The following is a 20,886-nucleotide window of genomic DNA, read 5'->3' as shown; positions in this document are numbered from 1 at the left end:
TACGGCAGGGATAAGCAACTTCGGTCCTGGAGGGCCACTGCCCTGCAGAGTTTAGCTCCAACCCTAATTAAACTCACTGGGACAAGGCAATCAGTGTTTTCGGGATTACTAGATAGATACAGGCAGGTGAGTTTTCATGAGGGCTGAAGCGAATCTCTGCAGGATAGTGGCCCTCCAGGACTGCAGTTGCCTATCCCTGCTGTACGGGGTAATATCTCAATGGCACGGCGTTTGATTGCAGATCAAGATGTCCCAGGTTCATTCCATGTGCCTAATTTGGGCTTGGCATATTAGGAATAAACAAATCCTTGACATAAGTTCATTTTTGTGGTTTGTGCTCATGCAGTACGGGGTTATAGCTCAATGACAGAGCATTTGTCTGCAGATCAATAGGTCTACATTTTGGATCTGGCTTGCTTGACATAATCAACGACATGAGTTCAAATTGAGTCTGTAATCAAGCCATCCACATTTCAAATCTGGGTGCCCCCTTTGGACTTGTCTTATTTGGAGGTTTTGAGTTGTAGAGTTGTTGATTCTGATTTGGAGTAACCAAAGACTTGAGTTTACAGTGAAGCAGTCAATGTTTGATATTGTTGAATCGTAGGATCTAACTTAATCTGTGGCTCTAAGCACAGAAGTCTGTGGGGGTATGGCTCAATGAAAGAGCATGTTTCTTCAAAGATGTGGGGGCATAGCTCAGTGGTAGAGCATTTGACTGCAGATCCGGGTGGCCCTTTGGATTTGGCAAATTAGGAATAAGTGCAAACATGTCTACATAGAAAGATTCTGTATGTGATTATAAACCATTTGAGTCTGTAATCAAGCCATTCACATTTCAAATCTGGGTGCCCCCTTTGGACTTGTCTTATTTGGAGGTTTTGAGTTGTAGAGTTGTTGATTCTGATTTGGAGTAACCAAAGACTTGAGTTCAAGTGAAGCAGTCAATGTTTGATATTGTTGAATCGTAGGATCTAACTTAATCTTTGGCTCTAAGCACAGAAGTCTGTGGTGGTGTGGCTCAATGAAAGAGCATGTTTCTTTAAATATGTGGGGGTATAGCTCAGTGGTAGAGCATTTGACTGCAGATCAAGAGGTCCCCGGTTCAAATCCGGGTGCCCCCTCTGGATTTGGCAGATTAGGAATATCTTCCTGCCTTTTTGTGCTCATACTGTACGGCAGGGATAATTTGGGTGCCCCCTTTGGACTTGTCTTATTTGGAGGTTTTGAGTTGTAGAGTTGTTGATTCTGATTTGGAGTAACCAAAGACTTGAGTTTACAGTGAAGCAGTCAATGTTTGATATTGTTGAATCGTAGGATCTAACTTAATCTGTGGCTCTAAGCACAGAAGTCTGTGGGGGTATGGCTCAATGAAAGAGCATGTTTCTTCAAAGATGTGGGGGTATAGCTCAGTGGTAGAGCATTTGACTGCAGATCCGGGTGGCCCTTTGGATTTGGCAAATTAGGAACAAGTGCAAACATGTCTACATAGAAAGATTCTGTATGTGATTATAAACCATTTGAGTCTGTAATCAAGCCATCCACATTTCAAATCTGGGTGCCCCCTTTGGACTTGTCTTATTTGGAGGTTTTGAGTTGTAGAGTTGTTGATTCTGATTTGGAGTAACCAAAGACTTGAGTTCAAGTGAAGCAGTCAATGTTTGATATTGTTGAATCGTAGGATCTAACTTAATCTTTGGCTCTAAGCACATAAGTCTGTGGTGGTGTGGCTCAATGAAAGAGCATGTTTCTTTAAATATGAGGGGGTATAGCTCAGTGGTAGAGCATTTGACTGCAGATCAAGAGGTCCCCGGTTCAAATCCGGGTGCCCCCTCTGGATTTGGCAGATTAGGAATATCTTCCTGCCTTTTTGTGCTCATACTGTACAGCAGGGATAATTTGGGTGCCCCCTTTGGACTTGTCTTATTTGGAGGTTTTGAGTTGTAGAGTTGTTGATTCTGATTTGGAGTAACCAAAGACTTGAGTTTACCGTGAAGCAGTCAGTGTTTGATATTGTTGAATCGTAGGATCTAACTTAATCTGTGGCTCTAAGCACAGAAGTCTGTGGGGGTGTGGCTCAATGAAAGAGCATGTTTCTTCAAAGATGTGGGGGTATAGCTCAGTGGTAGAGCATTTGACTGCAGATCAAGAGGTCCCCGGTTCAAATCCGGGTGCCCTCTATGGATTTGGCAGATTAGGATTAAGTGCATGCTTATCTATATAGTAAGATTCTGCATGTGATTATACCTCAGTGGCACATCCTCTCGCTAGGTAATTTTTTTGTATCTGGCATTCTTTTCATATCCAAAATCCTTATCTAAAAATGAGTCTGTCATCTTGTGTGTGGCTATGATACAGGGAGTGTGTGGGGGTATAGCTCAGTGGTAGAGCATTTGACTGCAGATCAAGAGGTCCCCAGTTCAAATCCGGGTGCCCCCTATGGATTTGGCAGATTAGGAATATCTTCCTGCCTTTTTGTGCTCATACTGTACGGCAGGGATAATTTGGGTGCCCCCTTTGGACTTGTCTTATTTGGAGGTTTTGAGTTGTAGAGTTGTTGATTCTGAATTGGAGTAACCAAAGACTTGAGTTCAAGTGAAGCAGTCAATGTTTGATATTGTTGAATCGTAGGATCTAACTTAATCTGTGGCTCTAAGCACAGAAGTCTGTGGGGGTATGGCTCAATGAAAGAGCATATTTCTTCAAAGATGTGGGGGTATAGCTCAGTGGTAGAGCATTTGACTGCAGATCCGGGTGGCCCTTTGGATTTTGCAAATTAGGAATAAGTGCAAACATGTCTACATAGAAAGATTCTGTATGTGATTATAAACCATTTGAGTCTGTAATCAAGCCATCCACATTTCAAATCTGGGTGCCCCCTTTGGACTTGTCTTATTTGGAGGTTTTGAGTTGTAGAGTTGTTGATTCTGATTTGGAGTAACCAAAGACTTGAGTTCAAGTGAAGCAGTCAATGTTTGATATTGTTGAATCTTGGATCTAACTTAATCTTTGGCTCTAAGCACAGAAGTCTGTGGTGGTGTAGCTCAATGAAAGAGCATGTTTCTTTAAATATGTGGGGGTATAGCTCAGTGGTAGAGCATTTGACTGCAGATCAAGAGGTCCCCGGTTCAAATCCGGGTGCCCCCTCTGGATTTGGCAGATTAGGAATATCTTCCTGCCTTTTTGTGCTCATACTGTACGGCAGGGATAATTTGGGTGCCCCCTTTGGACTTGTCTTATTTGGAGGTTTTGAGTTGTAGAGTTGTTGATTCTGATTTGGAGTAACCAAAGACTTGAGTTTACAGTGAAGCAGTCAATGTTTGATATTGTTGAATCGTAGGATCTAACTTAATCTGTGGCTCTAAGCACAGAAGTCTGTGGGGGTATGGCTCAATGAAAGAGCATGTTTCTTCAAAGATGTGGGGGTATAGCTCAGTGGTAGAGCATTTGACTGCAGATCCGGGTGGCCCTTTGGATTTGGCAAATTAGGAATAAGTGCAAACATGTCTACATAGAAAGATTCTGTATGTGATTATAAACCATTTGAGTCTGTAATCAAGCCATCCACATTTCAAATCTGGGTGCCCCCTTTGGACTTGTCTTATTTGGAGGTTTTGAGTTGTAGAGTTGTTGATTCTGATTTGGAGTAACCAAAGACTTGAGTTCAAGTGAAGCAGTCAATGTTTGATATTGTTGAATCGTAGGATCTAACTTAATATTTGGCTCTAAGCACAGAAGTCTGTGGTGGTGTGGCTCAATGAAAGAGCATGTTTCTTTAAATATGTGGGGGTATAGCTCAGTGGTAGAGCATTTGACTGCAGATCAAGAGGTCCCCGGTTCAAATCCGGGTGCCCCCTCTGGATTTGGCAGATTAGGTATATCTTCCTGCCTTTTTGTGCTCATACTGTACGGCAGGGATAATTTGGGTGCCCCCTTTGGACTTGTCTTATTTGGAGGTTTTGAGTTGTAGAGTTGTTGATTCTGAATTGGAGTAACCAAAGACTTGAGTTCAAGTGAAGCAGTCAATGTTTGATATTGTTGAATCGTAGGATCTAACTTAATCTGTGGCTCTAAGCACAGAAGTCTGTGGGGGTATGGCTCAATGAAAGAGCATATTTCTTCAAAGATGTGGGGGTATAGCTCAGTGGTAGAGCATTTGACTGCAGATCCGGGTGGCCCTTTGGATTTTGCAAATTAGGAATAAGTGCAAACATGTCTACATAGAAAGATTCTGTATGTGATTATAAACCATTTGAGTCTGTAATCAAGCCATCCACATTTCAAATCTGGGTGCCCCCTTTGGACTTGTCTTATTTGGAGGTTTTGAGTTGTAGAGTTGTTGATTCTGATTTGGAGTAACCAAAGACTTGAGTTCAAGTGAAGCAGTCAATGTTTGATATTGTTGAATCTTGGATCTAACTTAATCTTTGGCTCTAAGCACAGAAGTCTGTGGTGGTGTAGCTCAATGAAAGAGCATGTTTCTTTAAATATGTGGGGGTATAGCTCAGTGGTAGAGCATTTGACTGCAGATCAAGAGGTCCCCGGTTCAAATCCGGGTGCCCCCTCTGGATTTGGCAGATTAGGAATATCTTCCTGCCTTTTTGTGCTCATACTGTACGGCAGGGATAATTTGGGTGCCCCCTTTGGACTTGTCTTATTTGGAGGTTTTGAGTTGTAGAGTTGTTGATTCTGATTTGGAGTAACCAAAGACTTGAGTTTACAGTGAAGCAGTCAATGTTTGATATTGTTGAATCGTAGGATCTAACTTAATCTGTGGCTCTAAGCACAGAAGTCTGTGGGGGTATGGCTCAATGAAAGAGCATGTTTCTTCAAAGATGTGGGGGTATAGCTCAGTGGTAGAGCATTTGACTGCAGATCCGGGTGGCCCTTTGGATTTGGCAAATTAGGAATAAGTGCAAACATGTCTACATAGAAAGATTCTGTATGTGATTATAAACCATTTGAGTCTGTAATCAAGCCATCCACATTTCAAATCTGGGTGCCCCCTTTGGACTTGTCTTATTTGGAGGTTTTGAGTTGTAGAGTTGTTGATTCTGATTTGGAGTAACCAAAGACTTGAGTTCAAGTGAAGCAGTCAATGTTTGATATTGTTGAATCGTAGGATCTAACTTAATCTGTGGCTCTAAGCACAGAAGTCTGTGGGGGTATGGCTCAATGAAAGAGCATGTTTCTTCAAAGATGTGGGGGTATAGCTCAGTGGTAGAGCATTTGACTGCAGATCAAGAGGTCCCCGGTTCAAATCCGGGTGCCCCCTATGGATTTGGCAGATTAGGATTAAGTGCACGCTTATCTATATAGTAAGATTCTGCATGTGATTATACCTCAGTGGCACATCCTCTCGCTAGGTAATTTTTTTGTATCTGGCATTCTTTTCATATCCAAAATCCTTATCTAAAAGTGAGTCTGTCATCTTGTGTGTGGCTATGATACAGGGAGTGTGTGGGGGTATAGCTCAGTGGTAGAGCATTTGACTGCAGATCAAGAGGTCCCCGGTTCAAATCCGGGTGCCCCCTCTGAATTTGGCATATTAGGAATATCTTCCTGCCTTTTTGTGCTCATACTGTACGGCAGGGATAATTTGGGTGCCCCCTTTGGACTTGTCTTATTTGGAGGTTTTGAGTTGTAGAGTTGTTGATTCTGATTTGGAGTAACCAAAGACTTGAGTTCAAGTGAAGCAGTCAATGTTTGATATTGTTGAATCGTAGGATCTAACTTAATCTTTGGCTCTAAGCATAGAAGTCTGTGGGGGTGTGGCTCAATGAAAGAGCATGTTTCTTTAAAGATGTGGGGGTATAGCTCAGTGGTAGAGCATTTGACTGCAGATCCGGGTGGCCCTTTGGATTTTGCAAATTAGGAATAAGTGCAAACATGTCTACATAGAAAGATTTTGTATGTGATTATAAACCATTTGAGTCTGTAATCAAGCCATCCACATTTCAAATCTGGGTGCCCCCTTTGGACTTGTCTTATTTGGAGGTTTTGAGTTGTAGAGTTGTTGATTCTGATTTGGAGTAACCAAAGACTTGAGTTCAAGTGAAGCAGTCAATGTTTGATATTGTTGAATCGTAGGATCTAACTTAATCTTTGGCTCTAAGCACAGAAGTCTGTGGGGGTGTGGCTCAATGAAAGAGCATGTTTCTTCAAAGATGTGGGGGTATAGCTCAGTGGTAGAGCATTTGACTGCAGATCAAGAGGTCCCCGGTTCAAATCCGGGTGCCCCCTATGGATTTGGCAGATTAGGATTAAGTGCACGCTTATCTATATAGTAAGATTCTGCATGTGATTATACCTCAGTGGCACATCCTCTCGCTAGGTAATTTTTTTTGTATCTGGCATTCTTTTCATATCCAAAATCCTTATCTAAAAGTGAGTCTGTCATCTTGTGTGTGGCTATGATACAGGGAGTGTGTGGGGGTATAGCTCAGTGGTAGAGCATTTGACTGCAGATCAAGAGGTCCCCAGTTCAAATCCGGGTGCCCCCTATGGATTTGGCAGATTAGGAATATCTTCCTGCCTTTTTGTGCTCATACTGTACGGCAGGGATAATTTGGGTGCCCCCTTTGGACTTGTCTTATTTGGAGGTTTTGAGTTGTAGAGTTGTTGATTCTGAATTGGAGTAACCAAAGACTTGAGTTCAAGTGAAGCAGTCAATGTTTGATATTGTTGAATCGTAGGATCTAACTTAATCTGTGGCTCTAAGCACAGAAGTCTGTGGGGGTATGGCTCAATGAAAGAGCATGTTTCTTCAAAGATGTGGGGGTATAGCTCAGTGGTAGAGCATTTGACTGCAGATCCGGGTGGCCCTTTGGATTTTGCAAATTAGGAATAAGTGCAAACATGTCTACATAGAAAGATTCTGTATGTGATTATAAACCATTTGAGTCTGTAATCAAGCCATCCACATTTCAAATCTGGGTGCCCCCTTTGGACTTGTCTTATTTGGAGGTTTTGAGTTGTAGAGTTGTTGATTCTGATTTGGAGTAACCAAAGACTTGAGTTCAAGTGAAGCAGTCAATGTTTGATATTGTTGAATCGTAGGATCTAACTTAATCTTTGGCTCTAAGCATAGAAGTCTGTGGGGGTGTGGCTCAATGAAAGAGCATGTTTCTTTGAAGATGTGGGGGTATAGCTCAGTGGTAGAGCATTTGACTGCAGATCAAGAGGTCCCCGGTTCAAATCCGGGTGCCCCCTATGGATTTGGCAGATTAGGATTAAGTGCACGCTTATCTATATAGTAAGATTCTGCATGTGATTATACCTCAGTGGCACATCCTCTCGCTAGGTAATTTTTTTGTATCTGGCATTCTTTTCATATCCAAAATCCTTATCTAAAAGTGAGTCTGTCATCTTGTGTGTGGCTATGATACAGGGAGTGTGTGGGGGTATAGCTCAGTGGTAGAGCATTTGACTGCAGATCAAGAGGTCCCCGGTTCAAATCCGGGTGCCCCCTCTGAATTTGGCAGATTAGGAATATCTTCCTGCCTTTTTGTGCTCATACTGTACGGCAGGGATAATTTGGGTGCCCCCTTTGGACTTGTCTTATTTGGAGGTTTTGAGTTGTAGAGTTGTTGATTCTGATTTGGAGTAACCAAAGACTTGAGTTCAAGTGAAGCAGTCAATGTTTGATATTGTTGAATCGTAGGATCTAACTTAATCTTTGGCTCTAAGCATAGAAGTCTGTGGGGGTGTGGCTCAATGAAAGAGCATGTTTCTTTAAAGATGTGGGGGTATAGCTCAGTGGTAGAGCATTTGACTGCAGATCCGGGTGGCCCTTTGGATTTTGCAAATTAGGAATAAGTGCAAACATGTCTACATAGAAAGATTTTGTATGTGATTATAAACCATTTGAGTCTGTAATCAAGCCATCCACATTTCAAATCTGGGTGCCCCCTTTGGACTTGTCTTATTTGGAGGTTTTGAGTTGTAGAGTTGTTGATTCTGATTTGGAGTAACCAAAGACTTGAGTTCAAGTGAAGCAGTCAATGTTTGATATTGTTGAATCGTAGGATCTAACTTAATCTTTGGCTCTAAGCACAGAAGTCTGTGGGGGTGTGGCTCAATGAAAGAGCATGTTTCTTCAAAGATGTGGGGGTATAGCTCAGTGGTAGAGCATTTGACTGCAGATCAAGAGGTCCCCGGTTCAAATCCGGGTGCCCCCTATGGATTTGGCAGATTAGGATTAAGTGCACGCTTATCTATATAGTAAGATTCTGCATGTGATTATACCTCAGTGGCACATCCTCTCGCTAGGTAATTTTTTTGTATCTGGCATTCTTTTCATATCCAAAATCCTTATCTAAAAGTGAGTCTGTCATCTTGTGTGTGGCTATGATACAGGGAGTGTGTGGGGATATAGCTCAGTGGTAGAGCATTTGACTGCAGATCAAGAGGTCCCCAGTTCAAATCCGGGTGCCCCCTATGGATTTGGCAGATTAGGAATATCTTCCTGCCTTTTTGTGCTCATACTGTACGGCAGGGATAATTTGGGTGCCCCCTTTGGACTTGTCTTATTTGGAGGTTTTGAGTTGTAGAGTTGTTGATTCTGAATTGGAGTAACCAAAGACTTGAGTTCAAGTGAAGCAGTCAATGTTTGATATTGTTGAATCGTAGGATCTAACTTAATCTGTGGCTCTAAGCACAGAAGTCTGTGGGGGTATGGCTCAATGAAAGAGCATGTTTCTTCAAAGATGTGGGGGTATAGCTCAGTGGTAGAGCATTTGACTGCAGATCCGGGTGGCCCTTTGGATTTTGCAAATTAGGAATAAGTGCAAACATGTCTACATAGAAAGATTCTGTATGTGATTATAAACCATTTGAGTCTGTAATCAAGCCATCCACATTTCAAATCTGGGTGCCCCCTTTGGACTTGTCTTATTTGGAGGTTTTGAGTTGTAGAGTTGTTGATTCTGATTTGGAGTAACCAAAGACTTGAGTTCAAGTGAAGCAGTCAATGTTTGATATTGTTGAATCGTAGGATCTAACTTAATCTTTGGCTCTAAGCACAGAAGTCTGTGGTGGTGTAGCTCAATGAAAGAGCATGTTTCTTTAAATATGTGGGGGTATAGCTCAGTGGTAGAGCATTTGACTGCAGATCAAGAGGTCCCCGGTTCAAATCCGGGTGCCCCCTCTGGATTTGGCAGATTAGGAATATCTTCCTGCCTTTTTGTGCTCATACTGTAAGGCAGGGATAATTTGGGTGCCCCCTTTGGACTTGTCTTATTTGGAGGTTTTGAGTTGTAGAGTTGTTGATTCTGATTTGGAGTAACCAAAGACTTGAGTTTACAGTGAAGCAGTCAATGTTTGATATTGTTGAATCGTAGGATCTAACTTAATCTGTGGCTCTAAGCACAGAAGTCTGTGGGGGTATGGCTCAATGAAAGAGCATGTTTCTTCAAAGATGTGGGGGTATAGCTCAGTGGTAGAGCATTTGACTGCAGATCCGGGTGGCCCTTTGAATTTGGCAAATTAGGAATAAGTGCAAACATGTCTACATAGAAAGATTCTGTATGTGATTATAAACCATTTGAGTCTGTAATCAAGCCATCCACATTTCAAATCTGGGTGCCCCCTTTGGACTTGTCTTATTTGGAGGTTTTGAGTTGTAGAGTTGTTGATTCTGATTTGGAGTAACCAAAGACTTGAGTTCAAGTGAAGCAGTCAATGTTTGATATTGTTGAATCGTAGGATCTAACTTAATCTGTGGCTCTAAGCACAGAAGTCTGTGGGGGTATGGCTCAATGAAAGAGCATGTTTCTTCAAAGATGTGGGGGTATAGCTCAGTGGTAGAGCATTTGACTGCAGATCAAGAGGTCCCCGGTTCAAATCCGGGTGCCCCCTATGGATTTGGCAGATTAGGATTAAGTGCACGCTTATCTATATAGTAAGATTCTGCATGTGATTATACCTCAGTGGCACATCCTCTCGCTAGGTAATTTTTTTGTATCTGGCATTCTTTTCATATCCAAAATCCTTATCTAAAAGTGAGTCTGTCATCTTGTGTGTGGCTATGATACAGGGAGTGTGTGGGGGTATAGCTCAGTGGTAGAGCATTTGACTGCAGATCAAGAGGTCCCCGGTTCAAATCCGGGTGCCCCCTCTGAATTTGGCATATTAGGAATATCTTCCTGCCTTTTTGTGCTCATACTGTACGGCAGGGATAATTTGGGTGCCCCCTTTGGACTTGTCTTATTTGGAGGTTTTGAGTTGTAGAGTTGTTGATTCTGATTTGGAGTAACCAAAGACTTGAGTTCAAGTGAAGCAGTCAATGTTTGATATTGTTGAATCGTAGGATCTAACTTAATCTTTGGCTCTAAGCATAGAAGTCTGTGGGGGTGTGGCTCAATGAAAGAGCATGTTTCTTTAAAGATGTGGGGGTATAGCTCAGTGGTAGAGCATTTGACTGCAGATCCGGGTGGCCCTTTGGATTTTGCAAATTAGGAATAAGTGCAAACATGTCTACATAGAAAGATTTTGTATGTGATTATAAACCATTTGAGTCTGTAATCAAGCCATCCACATTTCAAATCTGGGTGCCCCCTTTGGACTTGTCTTATTTGGAGGTTTTGAGTTGTAGAGTTGTTGATTCTGATTTGGAGTAACCAAAGACTTGAGTTCAAGTGAAGCAGTCAATGTTTGATATTGTTGAATCGTAGGATCTAACTTAATCTTTGGCTCTAAGCACAGAAGTCTGTGGGGGTGTGGCTCAATGAAAGAGCATGTTTCTTCAAAGATGTGGGGGTATAGCTCAGTGGTAGAGCATTTGACTGCAGATCAAGAGGTCCCCGGTTCAAATCCGGGTGCCCCCTATGGATTTGGCAGATTAGGATTAAGTGCACGCTTATCTATATAGTAAGATTCTGCATGTGATTATACCTCAGTGGCACATCCTCTCGCTAGGTAATTTTTTTTGTATCTGGCATTCTTTTCATATCCAAAATCCTTATCTAAAAGTGAGTCTGTCATCTTGTGTGTGGCTATGATACAGGGAGTGTGTGGGTGTATAGCTCAGTGGTAGAGCATTTGACTGCAGATCAAGAGGTCCCCAGTTCAAATCCGGGTGCCCCCTATGGATTTGGCAGATTAGGAATATCTTCCTGCCTTTTTGTGCTCATACTGTACGGCAGGGATAATTTGGGTGCCCCCTTTGGACTTGTCTTATTTGGAGGTTTTGAGTTATAGAGTTGTTGATTCTGAATTGGAGTAACCAAAGACTTGAGTTCAAGTGAAGCAGTCAATGTTTGATATTGTTGAATCGTAGGATCTAACTTAATCTGTGGCTCTAAGCACAGAAGTCTGTGGGGGTATGGCTCAATGAAAGAGCATGTTTCTTCAAAGATGTGGGGGTATAGCTCAGTGGTAGAGCATTTGACTGCAGATCCGGGTGGCCCTTTGGATTTTGCAAATTAGGAATAAGTGCAAACATGTCTACATAGAAAGATTCTGTATGTGATTATAAACCATTTGAGTCTGTAATCAAGCCATCCACATTTCAAATCTGGGTGCCCCCTTTGGACTTGTCTTATTTGGAGGTTTTGAGTTGTAGAGTTGTTGATTCTGATTTGGAGTAACCAAAGACTTGAGTTCAAGTGAAGCAGTCAATGTTTGATATTGTTGAATCGTAGGATCTAACTTAATCTTTGGCTCTAAGCACAGAAGTCTGTGGTGGTGTAGCTCAATGAAAGAGCATGTTTCTTTAAATATGTGGGGGTATAGCTCAGTGGTAGAGCATTTGACTGCAGATCAAGAGGTCCCCGGTTCAAATCCGGGTGCCCCCTCTGGATTTGGCAGATTAGGAATATCTTCCTGCCTTTTTGTGCTCATACTGTAAGGCAGGGATAATTTGGGTGCCCCCTTTGGACTTGTCTTATTTGGAGGTTTTGAGTTGTAGAGTTGTTGATTCTGATTTGGAGTAACCAAAGACTTGAGTTTACAGTGAAGCAGTCAATGTTTGATATTGTTGAATCGTAGGATCTAACTTAATCTGTGGCTCTAAGCACAGAAGTCTGTGGGGGTATGGCTCAATGAAAGAGCATGTTTCTTCAAAGATGTGGGGGTATAGCTCAGTGGTAGAGCATTTGACTGCAGATCCGGGTGGCCCTTTGAATTTGGCAAATTAGGAATAAGTGCAAACATGTCTACATAGAAAGATTCTGTATGTGATTATAAACCATTTGAGTCTGTAATCAAGCCATCCACATTTCAAATCTGGGTGCCCCCTTTGGACTTGTCTTATTTGGAGGTTTTGAGTTGTAGAGTTGTTGATTCTGATTTGGAGTAACCAAAGACTTGAGTTCAAGTGAAGCAGTCAATGTTTGATATTGTTGAATCGTAGGATCTAACTTAATCTGTGGCTCTAAGCACAGAAGTCTGTGGGGGTATGGCTCAATGAAAGAGCATGTTTCTTCAAAGATGTGGGGGTATAGCTCAGTGGTAGAGCATTTGACTGCAGATCAAGAGGTCCCCGGTTCAAATCCGGGTGCCCCCTATGGATTTGGCAGATTAGGATTAAGTGCACGCTTATCTATATAGTAAGATTCTGCATGTGATTATACCTCAGTGGCACATCCTCTCGCTAGGTAATTTTTTTGTATCTGGCATTCTTTTCATATCCAAAATCCTTATCTAAAAGTGAGTCTGTCATCTTGTGTGTGGCTATGATACAGGGAGTGTGTGGGGGTATAGCTCAGTGGTAGAGCATTTGACTGCAGATCAAGAGGTCCCCGGTTCAAATCCGGGTGCCCCCTCTGAATTTGGCATATTAGGAATATCTTCCTGCCTTTTTGTGCTCATACTGTACGGCAGGGATAATTTGGGTGCCCCCTTTGGACTTGTCTTATTTGGAGGTTTTGAGTTGTAGAGTTGTTGATTCTGATTTGGAGTAACCAAAGACTTGAGTTCAAGTGAAGCAGTCAATGTTTGATATTGTTGAATCGTAGGATCTAACTTAATCTTTGGCTCTAAGCATAGAAGTCTGTGGGGGTGTGGCTCAATGAAAGAGCATGTTTCTTTAAAGATGTGGGGGTATAGCTCAGTGGTAGAGCATTTGACTGCAGATCCGGGTGGCCCTTTGGATTTTGCAAATTAGGAATAAGTGCAAACATGTCTACATAGAAAGATTTTGTATGTGATTATAAACCATTTGAGTCTGTAATCAAGCCATCCACATTTCAAATCTGGGTGCCCCCTTTGGACTTGTCTTATTTGGAGGTTTTGAGTTGTAGAGTTGTTGATTCTGATTTGGAGTAACCAAAGACTTGAGTTCAAGTGAAGCAGTCAATGTTTGATATTGTTGAATCGTAGGATCTAACTTAATCTTTGGCTCTAAGCACAGAAGTCTGTGGGGGTGTGGCTCAATGAAAGAGCATGTTTCTTCAAAGATGTGGGGGTATAGCTCAGTGGTAGAGCATTTGACTGCAGATCAAGAGGTCCCCGGTTCAAATCCGGGTGCCCCCTATGGATTTGGCAGATTAGGATTAAGTGCACGCTTATCTATATAGTAAGATTCTGCATGTGATTATACCTCAGTGGCACATCCTCTCGCTAGGTAATTTTTTTTGTATCTGGCATTCTTTTCATATCCAAAATCCTTATCTAAAAGTGAGTCTGTCATCTTGTGTGTGGCTATGATACAGGGAGTGTGTGGGTGTATAGCTCAGTGGTAGAGCATTTGACTGCAGATCAAGAGGTCCCCAGTTCAAATCCGGGTGCCCCCTATGGATTTGGCAGATTAGGAATATCTTCCTGCCTTTTTGTGCTCATACTGTACGGCAGGGATAATTTGGGTGCCCCCTTTGGACTTGTCTTATTTGGAGGTTTTGAGTTGTAGAGTTGTTGATTCTGAATTGGAGTAACCAAAGACTTGAGTTCAAGTGAAGCAGTCAATGTTTGATATTGTTGAATCGTAGGATCTAACTTAATCTGTGGCTCTAAGCACAGAAGTCTGTGGGGGTATGGCTCAATGAAAGAGCATGTTTCTTCAAAGATGTGGGGGTATAGCTCAGTGGTAGAGCATTTGACTGCAGATCCGGGTGGCCCTTTGGATTTTGCAAATTAGGAATAAGTGCAAACATGTCTACATAGAAAGATTCTGTATGTGATTATAAACCATTTGAGTCTGTAATCAAGCCATCCACATTTCAAATCTGGGTGCCCCCTTTGGACTTGTCTTATTTGGAGGTTTTGAGTTGTAGAGTTGTTGATTCTGATTTGGAGTAACCAAAGACTTGAGTTCAAGTGAAGCAGTCAATGTTTGATATTGTTGAATCGTAGGATCTAACTTAATCTTTGGCTCTAAGCATAGAAGTCTGTGGGGGTGTGGCTCAATGAAAGAGCATGTTTCTTTGAAGATGTGGGGGTATAGCTCAGTGGTAGAGCATTTGACTGCAGATCAAGAGGTCCCCGGTTCAAATCCGGGTGCCCCCTATGGATTTGGCAGATTAGGATTAAGTGCACGCTTATCTATATAGTAAGATTCTGCATGTGATTATACCTCAGTGGCACATCCTCTCGCTAGGTAATTTTTTTGTATCTGGCATTCTTTTCATATCCAAAATCCTTATCTAAAAGTGAGTCTGTCATCTTGTGTGTGGCTATGATACAGGGAGTGTGTGGGGGTATAGCTCAGTGGTAGAGCATTTGACTGCAGATCAAGAGGTCCCCGGTTCAAATCCGGGTGCCCCCTCTGAATTTGGCAGATTAGGAATATCTTCCTGCCTTTTTGTGCTCATACTGTACGGCAGGGATAATTTGGGTGCCCCCTTTGGACTTGTCTTATTTGGAGGTTTTGAGTTGTAGAGTTGTTGATTCTGATTTGGAGTAACCAAAGACTTGAGTTCAAGTGAAGCAGTCAATGTTTGATATTGTTGAATCGTAGGATCTAACTTAATCTTTGGCTCTAAGCATAGAAGTCTGTGGGGGTGTGGCTCAATGAAAGAGCATGTTTCTTTAAAGATGTGGGGGTATAGCTCAGTGGTAGAGCATTTGACTGCAGATCCGGGTGGCCCTTTGGATTTTGCAAATTAGGAATAAGTGCAAACATGTCTACATAGAAAGATTTTGTATGTGATTATAAACCATTTGAGTCTGTAATCAAGCCATCCACATTTCAAATCTGGGTGCCCCCTTTGGACTTGTCTTATTTGGAGGTTTTGAGTTGTAGAGTTGTTGATTCTGATTTGGAGTAACCAAAGACTTGAGTTCAAGTGAAGCAGTCAATGTTTGATATTGTTGAATCGTAGGATCTAACTTAATCTTTGGCTCTAAGCACAGAAGTCTGTGGGGGTGTGGCTCAATGAAAGAGCATGTTTCTTCAAAGATGTGGGGGTATAGCTCAGTGGTAGAGCATTTGACTGCAGATCAAGAGGTCCCCGGTTCAAATCCGGGTGCCCCCTATGGATTTGGCAGATTAGGATTAAGTGCACGCTTATCTATATAGTAAGATTCTGCATGTGATTATACCTCAGTGGCACATCCTCTCGCTAGGTAATTTTTTTGTATCTGGCATTCTTTTCATATCCAAAATCCTTATCTAAAAGTGAGTCTGTCATCTTGTGTGTGGCTATGATACAGGGAGTGTGTGGGGATATAGCTCAGTGGTAGAGCATTTGACTGCAGATCAAGAGGTCCCCAGTTCAAATCCGGGTGCCCCCTATGGATTTGGCAGATTAGGAATATCTTCCTGCCTTTTTGTGCTCATACTGTACGGCAGGGATAATTTGGGTGCCCCCTTTGGACTTGTCTTATTTGGAGGTTTTGAGTTGTAGAGTTGTTGATTCTGAATTGGAGTAACCAAAGACTTGAGTTCAAGTGAAGCAGTCAATGTTTGATATTGTTGAATCGTAGGATCTAACTTAATCTGTGGCTCTAAGCACAGAAGTCTGTGGGGGTATGGCTCAATGAAAGAGCATGTTTCTTCAAAGATGTGGGGGTATAGCTCAGTGGTAGAGCATTTGACTGCAGATCCGGGTGGCCCTTTGGATTTTGCAAATTAGGAATAAGTGCAAACATGTCTACATAGAAAGATTCTGTATGTGATTATAAACCATTTGAGTCTGTAATCAAGCCATCCACATTTCAAATCTGGGTGCCCCCTTTGGACTTGTCTTATTTGGAGGTTTTGAGTTGTAGAGTTGTTGATTCTGATTTGGAGTAACCAAAGACTTGAGTTCAAGTGAAGCAGTCAATGTTTGATATTGTTGAATCGTAGGATCTAACTTAATCTTTGGCTCTAAGCACAGAAGTCTGTGGTGGTGTAGCTCAATGAAAGAGCATGTTTCTTTAAATATGTGGGGGTATAGCTCAGTGGTAGAGCATTTGACTGCAGATCAAGAGGTCCCCGGTTCAAATCCGGGTGCCCCCTCTGGATTTGGCAGATTAGGAATATCTTCCTGCCTTTTTGTGCTCATACTGTAAGGCAGGGATAATTTGGGTGCCCCCTTTGGACTTGTCTTATTTGGAGGTTTTGAGTTGTAGAGTTGTTGATTCTGATTTGGAGTAACCAAAGACTTGAGTTTACAGTGAAGCAGTCAATGTTTGATATTGTTGAATCGTAGGATCTAACTTAATCTGTGGCTCTAAGCACAGAAGTCTGTGGGGGTATGGCTCAATGAAAGAGCATGTTTCTTCAAAGATGTGGGGGTATAGCTCAGTGGTAGAGCATTTGACTGCAGATCCGGGTGGCCCTTTGAATTTGGCAAATTAGGAATAAGTGCAAACATGTCTACATAGAAAGATTCTGTATGTGATTATAAACCATTTGAGTCTGTAATCAAGCCATCCACATTTCAAATCTGGGTGCCCCCTTTGGACTTGTCTTATTTGGAGGTTTTGAGTTGTAGAGTTGTTGATTCTGATTTGGAGTAACCAAAGACTTGAGTTCAAGTGAAGCAGTCAATGTTTGATATTGTTGAATCGTAGGATCTAACTTAATCTTTGGCTCTAAGCACAGAAGTCTGTGGTGGTGTGGCTCAATGAAAGAGCATGTTTCTTTAAATATGTGGGGGTATAGCTCAGTGGTAGAGCATTTGACTGCAGATCAAGAGGTCCCCGGTTCAAATCCGGGTGCCCCCTCTGAATTTGGCAGATTAGGAATATCTTCCTGCCTTTTTGTGCTCATACTGTACGGCAGGGATAATTTGGGTGCCCCCTTTGGACTTGTCTTATTTGGAGGTTTTGAGTTGTAGAGTTGTTGATTCTGATTTGGAGTAACCAAAGACTTGAGTTCAAGTGAAGCAGTCAATGTTTGATATTGTTGAATCGTAGGATCTAACTTAATCTTTGGCTCTAAGCATAGAAGTCTGTGGGGGTGTGGCTCAATGAAAGAGCATGTTTCTTTAAAGATGTGGGGGTATAGCTCAGTGGTAGAGCATTTGACTGCAGATCAAGAGTTCCCCGGTTCAAATCCGGGTGCCCCCTATGGATTTGGCAGATTAGGATTAAGTGCACGCTTATCTATATAGTAAGATTCTGCATGTGATTATACCTCAGTGGCACATCCTCTCTCTAGGTAATTTTTTTGTATCTGGCATTCTTTTCATATCCAAAATCCTTATCTAAAAGTGAGTCTGTCATCTTGTGTGTGGCTATGATACAGGGAGTGTGTGGGGGTATAGCTCAGTGGTAGAGCATTTGACTGCAGATCAAGAGGTCCCCGGTTCAAATCCGGGTGCCCCCTCTGAATTTGGCAGATTAGGAATATCTTCCTGCCTTTTTGTGCTCATACTGTACGGCAGGGATAATTTGGGTGCCCCCTTTGGACTTGTCTTATTTGGAGGTTTTGAGTTGTAGAGTTGTTGATTCTGATTTGGAGTAACCAAAGACTTGAGTTCAAGTGAAGCAGTCAATGTTTGATATTGTTGAATCGTAGGATCTAACTTAATCTTTGGCTCTAAGCATAGAAGTCTGTGGGGGTGTGGCTCAATGAAAGAGCATGTTTCTTTAAAGATGTGGGGGTATAGCTCAGTGGTAGAGCATTTGACTGCAGATCCGGGTGGCCCTTTGGATTTTGCAAATTAGGAATAAGTGCAAACATGTCTACATAGAAAGATTTTGTATGTGATTATAAACCATTTGAGTCTGTAATCAAGCCATCCACATTTCAAATCTGGGTGCCCCCTTTGGACTTGTCTTATTTGGAGGTTTTGAGTTGTAGAGTTGTTGATTCTGATTTGGAGTAACCAAAGACTTGAGTTCAAGTGAAGCAGTCAATGTTTGATATTGTTGAATCGTAGGATCTAACTTAATCTTTGGCTCTAAGCACAGAAGTCTGTGGGGGTGTGGCTCAATGAAAGAGCATGTTTCTTCAAAGATGTGGGGGTATAGCTCAGTGGTAGAGCATTTGACTGCAGATCAAGAGGTCCCCGGTTCAAATCCGGGTGCCCCCTATGGATTTGGCAGATTAGGAATATCTTCCTGCCTTTTTGTGCTCATACTGTACGGCAGGGATAATTTGGGTGCCCCCTTTGGACTTGTCTTATTTGGAGGTTTTGAGTTGTAGAGTTGTTGATTCTGATTTGGAGTAACCAAAGACTTGAGTTTACCGTGAAGCAGTCAATGTTTGATATTGTTGAATCGTAGGATCTAACTTAATCTGTGGCTCTAAGCACAGAAGTCTGTGGGGGTGTGGCTCAATGAAAGAGCATGTTTCTTCAGAGATGTGGGGGTATAGCTCAGTGGTAGAGCATTTGACTGCAGATCAAGAGGTCCCCGGTTCAAATCCGGGTGCCCCCTATGGATTTGGCAGATTAGGATTAAGTGCATGCTTATCTATATAGTAAGATTCTGCATGTGATTATACCTCAGTGGCACATCCTCTCGCTAGGTAATTTTTTTGTATCTGGCATTCTTTTCATATACAAAATCCTTATCTAAAAGTGAGTCTGTCATCTTGTGTGTGGCTATGATCCAGGGAGTGTGTGGGGGTATAGCTCAGTGGTAGAGCATTTGACTGCAGATCAAGAGGTCCCCGGTTCAAATCCGGGTGCCCCCTATGGATTTGGCAGATTAGGAATATCTTCCTGCCTTTTAGTGCTCATACCTTACGGCAGGGATAAGCAACTTCGGTCCTGGAGGGCCACTGCCCTGCAGAGTTTAGCTCCAACCCTAATTAAACTCACTGGGACAAGGCAATCAGTGTTTTCGGGATTACTAGATAGATACAGGCAGGTGAGTTTTCATGAGGGCTGAAGCGAATCTCTGCAGGATAGTGGCCCTCCAGGACTGCAGTTGCCTATCCCTGCTGTACGGGGTAATATCTCAATGGCACGGCGTTTATTGCAGATCAAGATGTCCCAGGTTCATTCCATGTGCCTAATTTGGGCTTGGCATATTAGGAATAAACAAATCCTTGACATAAGTTCATTTTTGTGGTTTGTGCTCATGCAGTACGGGGTTATAGCTCAATGACAGAGCATTTGTCTGCAGATCAATAGGTCTACATTTTGGATCTGGCTTGCTTGACATAATCAACGACATGAGTTCAAATTGAGTCTGTAATCAAGCCATCCACATTTCAAATCTGGGTGCCCCCTTTGGACTTGTCTTATTTGGAGGTTTTGAGTTGTAGAGTTGTTGATTCTGATTTGGAGTAACCAAAGACTTGAGTTTACAGTGAAGCAGTCAATGTTTGATATTGTTGAATCGTAGGATCTAACTTAATCTGTGGCTCTAAGCACAGAAGTCTGTGGGGGTATGGCTCAATGAAAGAGCATGTTTCTTCAAAGATGTGGGGGTATAGCTCAGTGGTAGAGCATTTGACTGCAGATCCGGGTGGCCCTTTGGATTTGGCAAATTAGGAATAAGTGCAAACATGTCTACATAGAAAGATTCTGTATGTGATTATAAACCATTTGAGTCTGTAATCAAGCCATCCACATTTCAAATCTGGGTGCCCCCTTTGGACTTGTCTTATTTGGAGGTTTTGAGTTGTAGAGTTGTTGATTCTGATTTGGAGTAACCAAAGACTTGAGTTCAAGTGAAGCAGTCAATGTTTGATATTGTTGAATCGTAGGATCTAACTTAATCTTTGGCTCTAAGCACAGAAGTCTGTGGTGGTGTGGCTCAATGAAAGAGCATGTTTTTTTAAATATGTGGGGGTATAGCTCAGTGGTAGAGCATTTGACTGCAGATCAAGAGGTCCCCAGTTCAAATCCGGGTGCCCCCTCTGGATTTGGCAGATTAGGAATATCTTCCTGCCTTTTTGTGCTCATACTGTACGGCAGGGATAATTTGGGTGCCCCCTTTGGACTTGTCTTATTTGGAGGTTTTGAGTTGTAGAGTTGTTGATTCTGATTTGGAGTAACCAAAGACTTAAGTTTACCGTGAAGCAGTCAATGTTTGATATTGTTGAATCGTAGGATCTAACTTAACCCTTTCGAGTCGATTAACGCATATATGCGTTTTGAGTCATTTTCACCTGATAACCCCGAAAAGAACTTAAATTACACTCTCAGTTTTAATCGTACAGATAAGAGCAATACATCAATCGAATCTGTAAAGGGTCTAGTTTTTTTTGGATACAGACATAATAACAAAAAACCTTTGTGCACTTATAAAATAAAGATAACAAACAAGGTGCGCTGTCTACAGTCTTTGTCTCCGCTGATCGTCATGTACAAACATTTCATTAAAATGAACTGTAACTCCGTGAATACTCAACGAAGAGACATGAGAGAGATATCTATAGAAAGCCTGGAATGTCTACTTTTAAACTAAACAAGTGCTGCCGAAAACAAATATTCTGAGATAAAGTAATCCATATGAAAACAACGCGATGTCTATTTTTCATATCTCCGCTCATTATATTTAATGTGACCACGCCCCCGCGCTGAACGCGCTATTCAGATTCAAACTGAAGCGCGCGGCTTGAAT

General features: G+C 42.1%; 37 non-coding genes across 37 annotated transcripts; all 37 read left to right on the top strand.

Annotated features, from left to right (window-relative positions):
* The first annotated feature begins 1,052 nt into the window (after positions 1-1,052).
* Positions 1,053-1,124, top strand: trnac-gca (transfer RNA cysteine (anticodon GCA)). The gene has a single exon. It is a non-coding gene; the product is annotated as a tRNA-Cys (tRNA).
* A 638-nt stretch (positions 1,125-1,762) lies between these two features.
* trnac-gca (transfer RNA cysteine (anticodon GCA)) lies at positions 1,763-1,834 on the top strand. The gene has a single exon. It is a non-coding gene; the product is annotated as a tRNA-Cys (tRNA).
* A 274-nt stretch (positions 1,835-2,108) lies between these two features.
* trnac-gca (transfer RNA cysteine (anticodon GCA)) lies at positions 2,109-2,180 on the top strand. The gene has a single exon. It is a non-coding gene; the product is annotated as a tRNA-Cys (tRNA).
* Positions 2,181-2,367: 187 nt separating this feature from the next.
* On the top strand, positions 2,368-2,439 carry trnac-gca (transfer RNA cysteine (anticodon GCA)). Its single transcript has one exon. It is a non-coding gene; the product is annotated as a tRNA-Cys (tRNA).
* Positions 2,440-3,075: 636 nt separating this feature from the next.
* On the top strand, positions 3,076-3,147 carry trnac-gca (transfer RNA cysteine (anticodon GCA)). Its single transcript has one exon. It is a non-coding gene; the product is annotated as a tRNA-Cys (tRNA).
* A 638-nt stretch (positions 3,148-3,785) lies between these two features.
* On the top strand, positions 3,786-3,857 carry trnac-gca (transfer RNA cysteine (anticodon GCA)). Its single transcript has one exon. It is a non-coding gene; the product is annotated as a tRNA-Cys (tRNA).
* Positions 3,858-4,493: 636 nt separating this feature from the next.
* Positions 4,494-4,565, top strand: trnac-gca (transfer RNA cysteine (anticodon GCA)). The gene has a single exon. It is a non-coding gene; the product is annotated as a tRNA-Cys (tRNA).
* A 638-nt stretch (positions 4,566-5,203) lies between these two features.
* trnac-gca (transfer RNA cysteine (anticodon GCA)) lies at positions 5,204-5,275 on the top strand. The gene has a single exon. It is a non-coding gene; the product is annotated as a tRNA-Cys (tRNA).
* A 187-nt stretch (positions 5,276-5,462) lies between these two features.
* Positions 5,463-5,534, top strand: trnac-gca (transfer RNA cysteine (anticodon GCA)). Its single transcript has one exon. It is a non-coding gene; the product is annotated as a tRNA-Cys (tRNA).
* Positions 5,535-6,171: 637 nt separating this feature from the next.
* Positions 6,172-6,243, top strand: trnac-gca (transfer RNA cysteine (anticodon GCA)). The gene has a single exon. It is a non-coding gene; the product is annotated as a tRNA-Cys (tRNA).
* A 188-nt stretch (positions 6,244-6,431) lies between these two features.
* trnac-gca (transfer RNA cysteine (anticodon GCA)) lies at positions 6,432-6,503 on the top strand. The gene has a single exon. It is a non-coding gene; the product is annotated as a tRNA-Cys (tRNA).
* A 637-nt stretch (positions 6,504-7,140) lies between these two features.
* Positions 7,141-7,212, top strand: trnac-gca (transfer RNA cysteine (anticodon GCA)). Its single transcript has one exon. It is a non-coding gene; the product is annotated as a tRNA-Cys (tRNA).
* Positions 7,213-7,399: 187 nt separating this feature from the next.
* On the top strand, positions 7,400-7,471 carry trnac-gca (transfer RNA cysteine (anticodon GCA)). Its single transcript has one exon. It is a non-coding gene; the product is annotated as a tRNA-Cys (tRNA).
* A 637-nt stretch (positions 7,472-8,108) lies between these two features.
* Positions 8,109-8,180, top strand: trnac-gca (transfer RNA cysteine (anticodon GCA)). Its single transcript has one exon. It is a non-coding gene; the product is annotated as a tRNA-Cys (tRNA).
* Positions 8,181-8,367: 187 nt separating this feature from the next.
* Positions 8,368-8,439, top strand: trnac-gca (transfer RNA cysteine (anticodon GCA)). Its single transcript has one exon. It is a non-coding gene; the product is annotated as a tRNA-Cys (tRNA).
* A 637-nt stretch (positions 8,440-9,076) lies between these two features.
* On the top strand, positions 9,077-9,148 carry trnac-gca (transfer RNA cysteine (anticodon GCA)). The gene has a single exon. It is a non-coding gene; the product is annotated as a tRNA-Cys (tRNA).
* Positions 9,149-9,786: 638 nt separating this feature from the next.
* trnac-gca (transfer RNA cysteine (anticodon GCA)) lies at positions 9,787-9,858 on the top strand. The gene has a single exon. It is a non-coding gene; the product is annotated as a tRNA-Cys (tRNA).
* Positions 9,859-10,045: 187 nt separating this feature from the next.
* trnac-gca (transfer RNA cysteine (anticodon GCA)) lies at positions 10,046-10,117 on the top strand. Its single transcript has one exon. It is a non-coding gene; the product is annotated as a tRNA-Cys (tRNA).
* A 637-nt stretch (positions 10,118-10,754) lies between these two features.
* trnac-gca (transfer RNA cysteine (anticodon GCA)) lies at positions 10,755-10,826 on the top strand. Its single transcript has one exon. It is a non-coding gene; the product is annotated as a tRNA-Cys (tRNA).
* Positions 10,827-11,014: 188 nt separating this feature from the next.
* trnac-gca (transfer RNA cysteine (anticodon GCA)) lies at positions 11,015-11,086 on the top strand. Its single transcript has one exon. It is a non-coding gene; the product is annotated as a tRNA-Cys (tRNA).
* Positions 11,087-11,723: 637 nt separating this feature from the next.
* trnac-gca (transfer RNA cysteine (anticodon GCA)) lies at positions 11,724-11,795 on the top strand. The gene has a single exon. It is a non-coding gene; the product is annotated as a tRNA-Cys (tRNA).
* Positions 11,796-12,433: 638 nt separating this feature from the next.
* trnac-gca (transfer RNA cysteine (anticodon GCA)) lies at positions 12,434-12,505 on the top strand. Its single transcript has one exon. It is a non-coding gene; the product is annotated as a tRNA-Cys (tRNA).
* A 187-nt stretch (positions 12,506-12,692) lies between these two features.
* trnac-gca (transfer RNA cysteine (anticodon GCA)) lies at positions 12,693-12,764 on the top strand. The gene has a single exon. It is a non-coding gene; the product is annotated as a tRNA-Cys (tRNA).
* Positions 12,765-13,401: 637 nt separating this feature from the next.
* trnac-gca (transfer RNA cysteine (anticodon GCA)) lies at positions 13,402-13,473 on the top strand. Its single transcript has one exon. It is a non-coding gene; the product is annotated as a tRNA-Cys (tRNA).
* Positions 13,474-13,661: 188 nt separating this feature from the next.
* Positions 13,662-13,733, top strand: trnac-gca (transfer RNA cysteine (anticodon GCA)). Its single transcript has one exon. It is a non-coding gene; the product is annotated as a tRNA-Cys (tRNA).
* Positions 13,734-14,370: 637 nt separating this feature from the next.
* Positions 14,371-14,442, top strand: trnac-gca (transfer RNA cysteine (anticodon GCA)). Its single transcript has one exon. It is a non-coding gene; the product is annotated as a tRNA-Cys (tRNA).
* A 187-nt stretch (positions 14,443-14,629) lies between these two features.
* trnac-gca (transfer RNA cysteine (anticodon GCA)) lies at positions 14,630-14,701 on the top strand. Its single transcript has one exon. It is a non-coding gene; the product is annotated as a tRNA-Cys (tRNA).
* A 637-nt stretch (positions 14,702-15,338) lies between these two features.
* On the top strand, positions 15,339-15,410 carry trnac-gca (transfer RNA cysteine (anticodon GCA)). Its single transcript has one exon. It is a non-coding gene; the product is annotated as a tRNA-Cys (tRNA).
* Positions 15,411-15,597: 187 nt separating this feature from the next.
* On the top strand, positions 15,598-15,669 carry trnac-gca (transfer RNA cysteine (anticodon GCA)). The gene has a single exon. It is a non-coding gene; the product is annotated as a tRNA-Cys (tRNA).
* A 637-nt stretch (positions 15,670-16,306) lies between these two features.
* On the top strand, positions 16,307-16,378 carry trnac-gca (transfer RNA cysteine (anticodon GCA)). Its single transcript has one exon. It is a non-coding gene; the product is annotated as a tRNA-Cys (tRNA).
* Positions 16,379-17,016: 638 nt separating this feature from the next.
* On the top strand, positions 17,017-17,088 carry trnac-gca (transfer RNA cysteine (anticodon GCA)). The gene has a single exon. It is a non-coding gene; the product is annotated as a tRNA-Cys (tRNA).
* A 273-nt stretch (positions 17,089-17,361) lies between these two features.
* On the top strand, positions 17,362-17,433 carry trnac-gca (transfer RNA cysteine (anticodon GCA)). The gene has a single exon. It is a non-coding gene; the product is annotated as a tRNA-Cys (tRNA).
* Positions 17,434-17,620: 187 nt separating this feature from the next.
* On the top strand, positions 17,621-17,692 carry trnac-gca (transfer RNA cysteine (anticodon GCA)). The gene has a single exon. It is a non-coding gene; the product is annotated as a tRNA-Cys (tRNA).
* A 637-nt stretch (positions 17,693-18,329) lies between these two features.
* trnac-gca (transfer RNA cysteine (anticodon GCA)) lies at positions 18,330-18,401 on the top strand. Its single transcript has one exon. It is a non-coding gene; the product is annotated as a tRNA-Cys (tRNA).
* A 274-nt stretch (positions 18,402-18,675) lies between these two features.
* Positions 18,676-18,747, top strand: trnac-gca (transfer RNA cysteine (anticodon GCA)). The gene has a single exon. It is a non-coding gene; the product is annotated as a tRNA-Cys (tRNA).
* A 187-nt stretch (positions 18,748-18,934) lies between these two features.
* trnac-gca (transfer RNA cysteine (anticodon GCA)) lies at positions 18,935-19,006 on the top strand. The gene has a single exon. It is a non-coding gene; the product is annotated as a tRNA-Cys (tRNA).
* A 1,101-nt stretch (positions 19,007-20,107) lies between these two features.
* On the top strand, positions 20,108-20,179 carry trnac-gca (transfer RNA cysteine (anticodon GCA)). The gene has a single exon. It is a non-coding gene; the product is annotated as a tRNA-Cys (tRNA).
* The last annotated feature ends 707 nt before the right edge of the window (positions 20,180-20,886 follow it).

This window comes from Carassius gibelio, chromosome A11 (genome assembly GCF_023724105.1).
Source record: "Carassius gibelio isolate Cgi1373 ecotype wild population from Czech Republic chromosome A11, carGib1.2-hapl.c, whole genome shotgun sequence".
Classification (NCBI taxonomy): Eukaryota; Metazoa; Chordata; class Actinopteri; order Cypriniformes; family Cyprinidae; genus Carassius; species Carassius gibelio.
The sequence above is the reverse complement of the archived record's forward strand: the minus strand, read 5'-3'. Positions and strand labels throughout refer to the sequence as shown.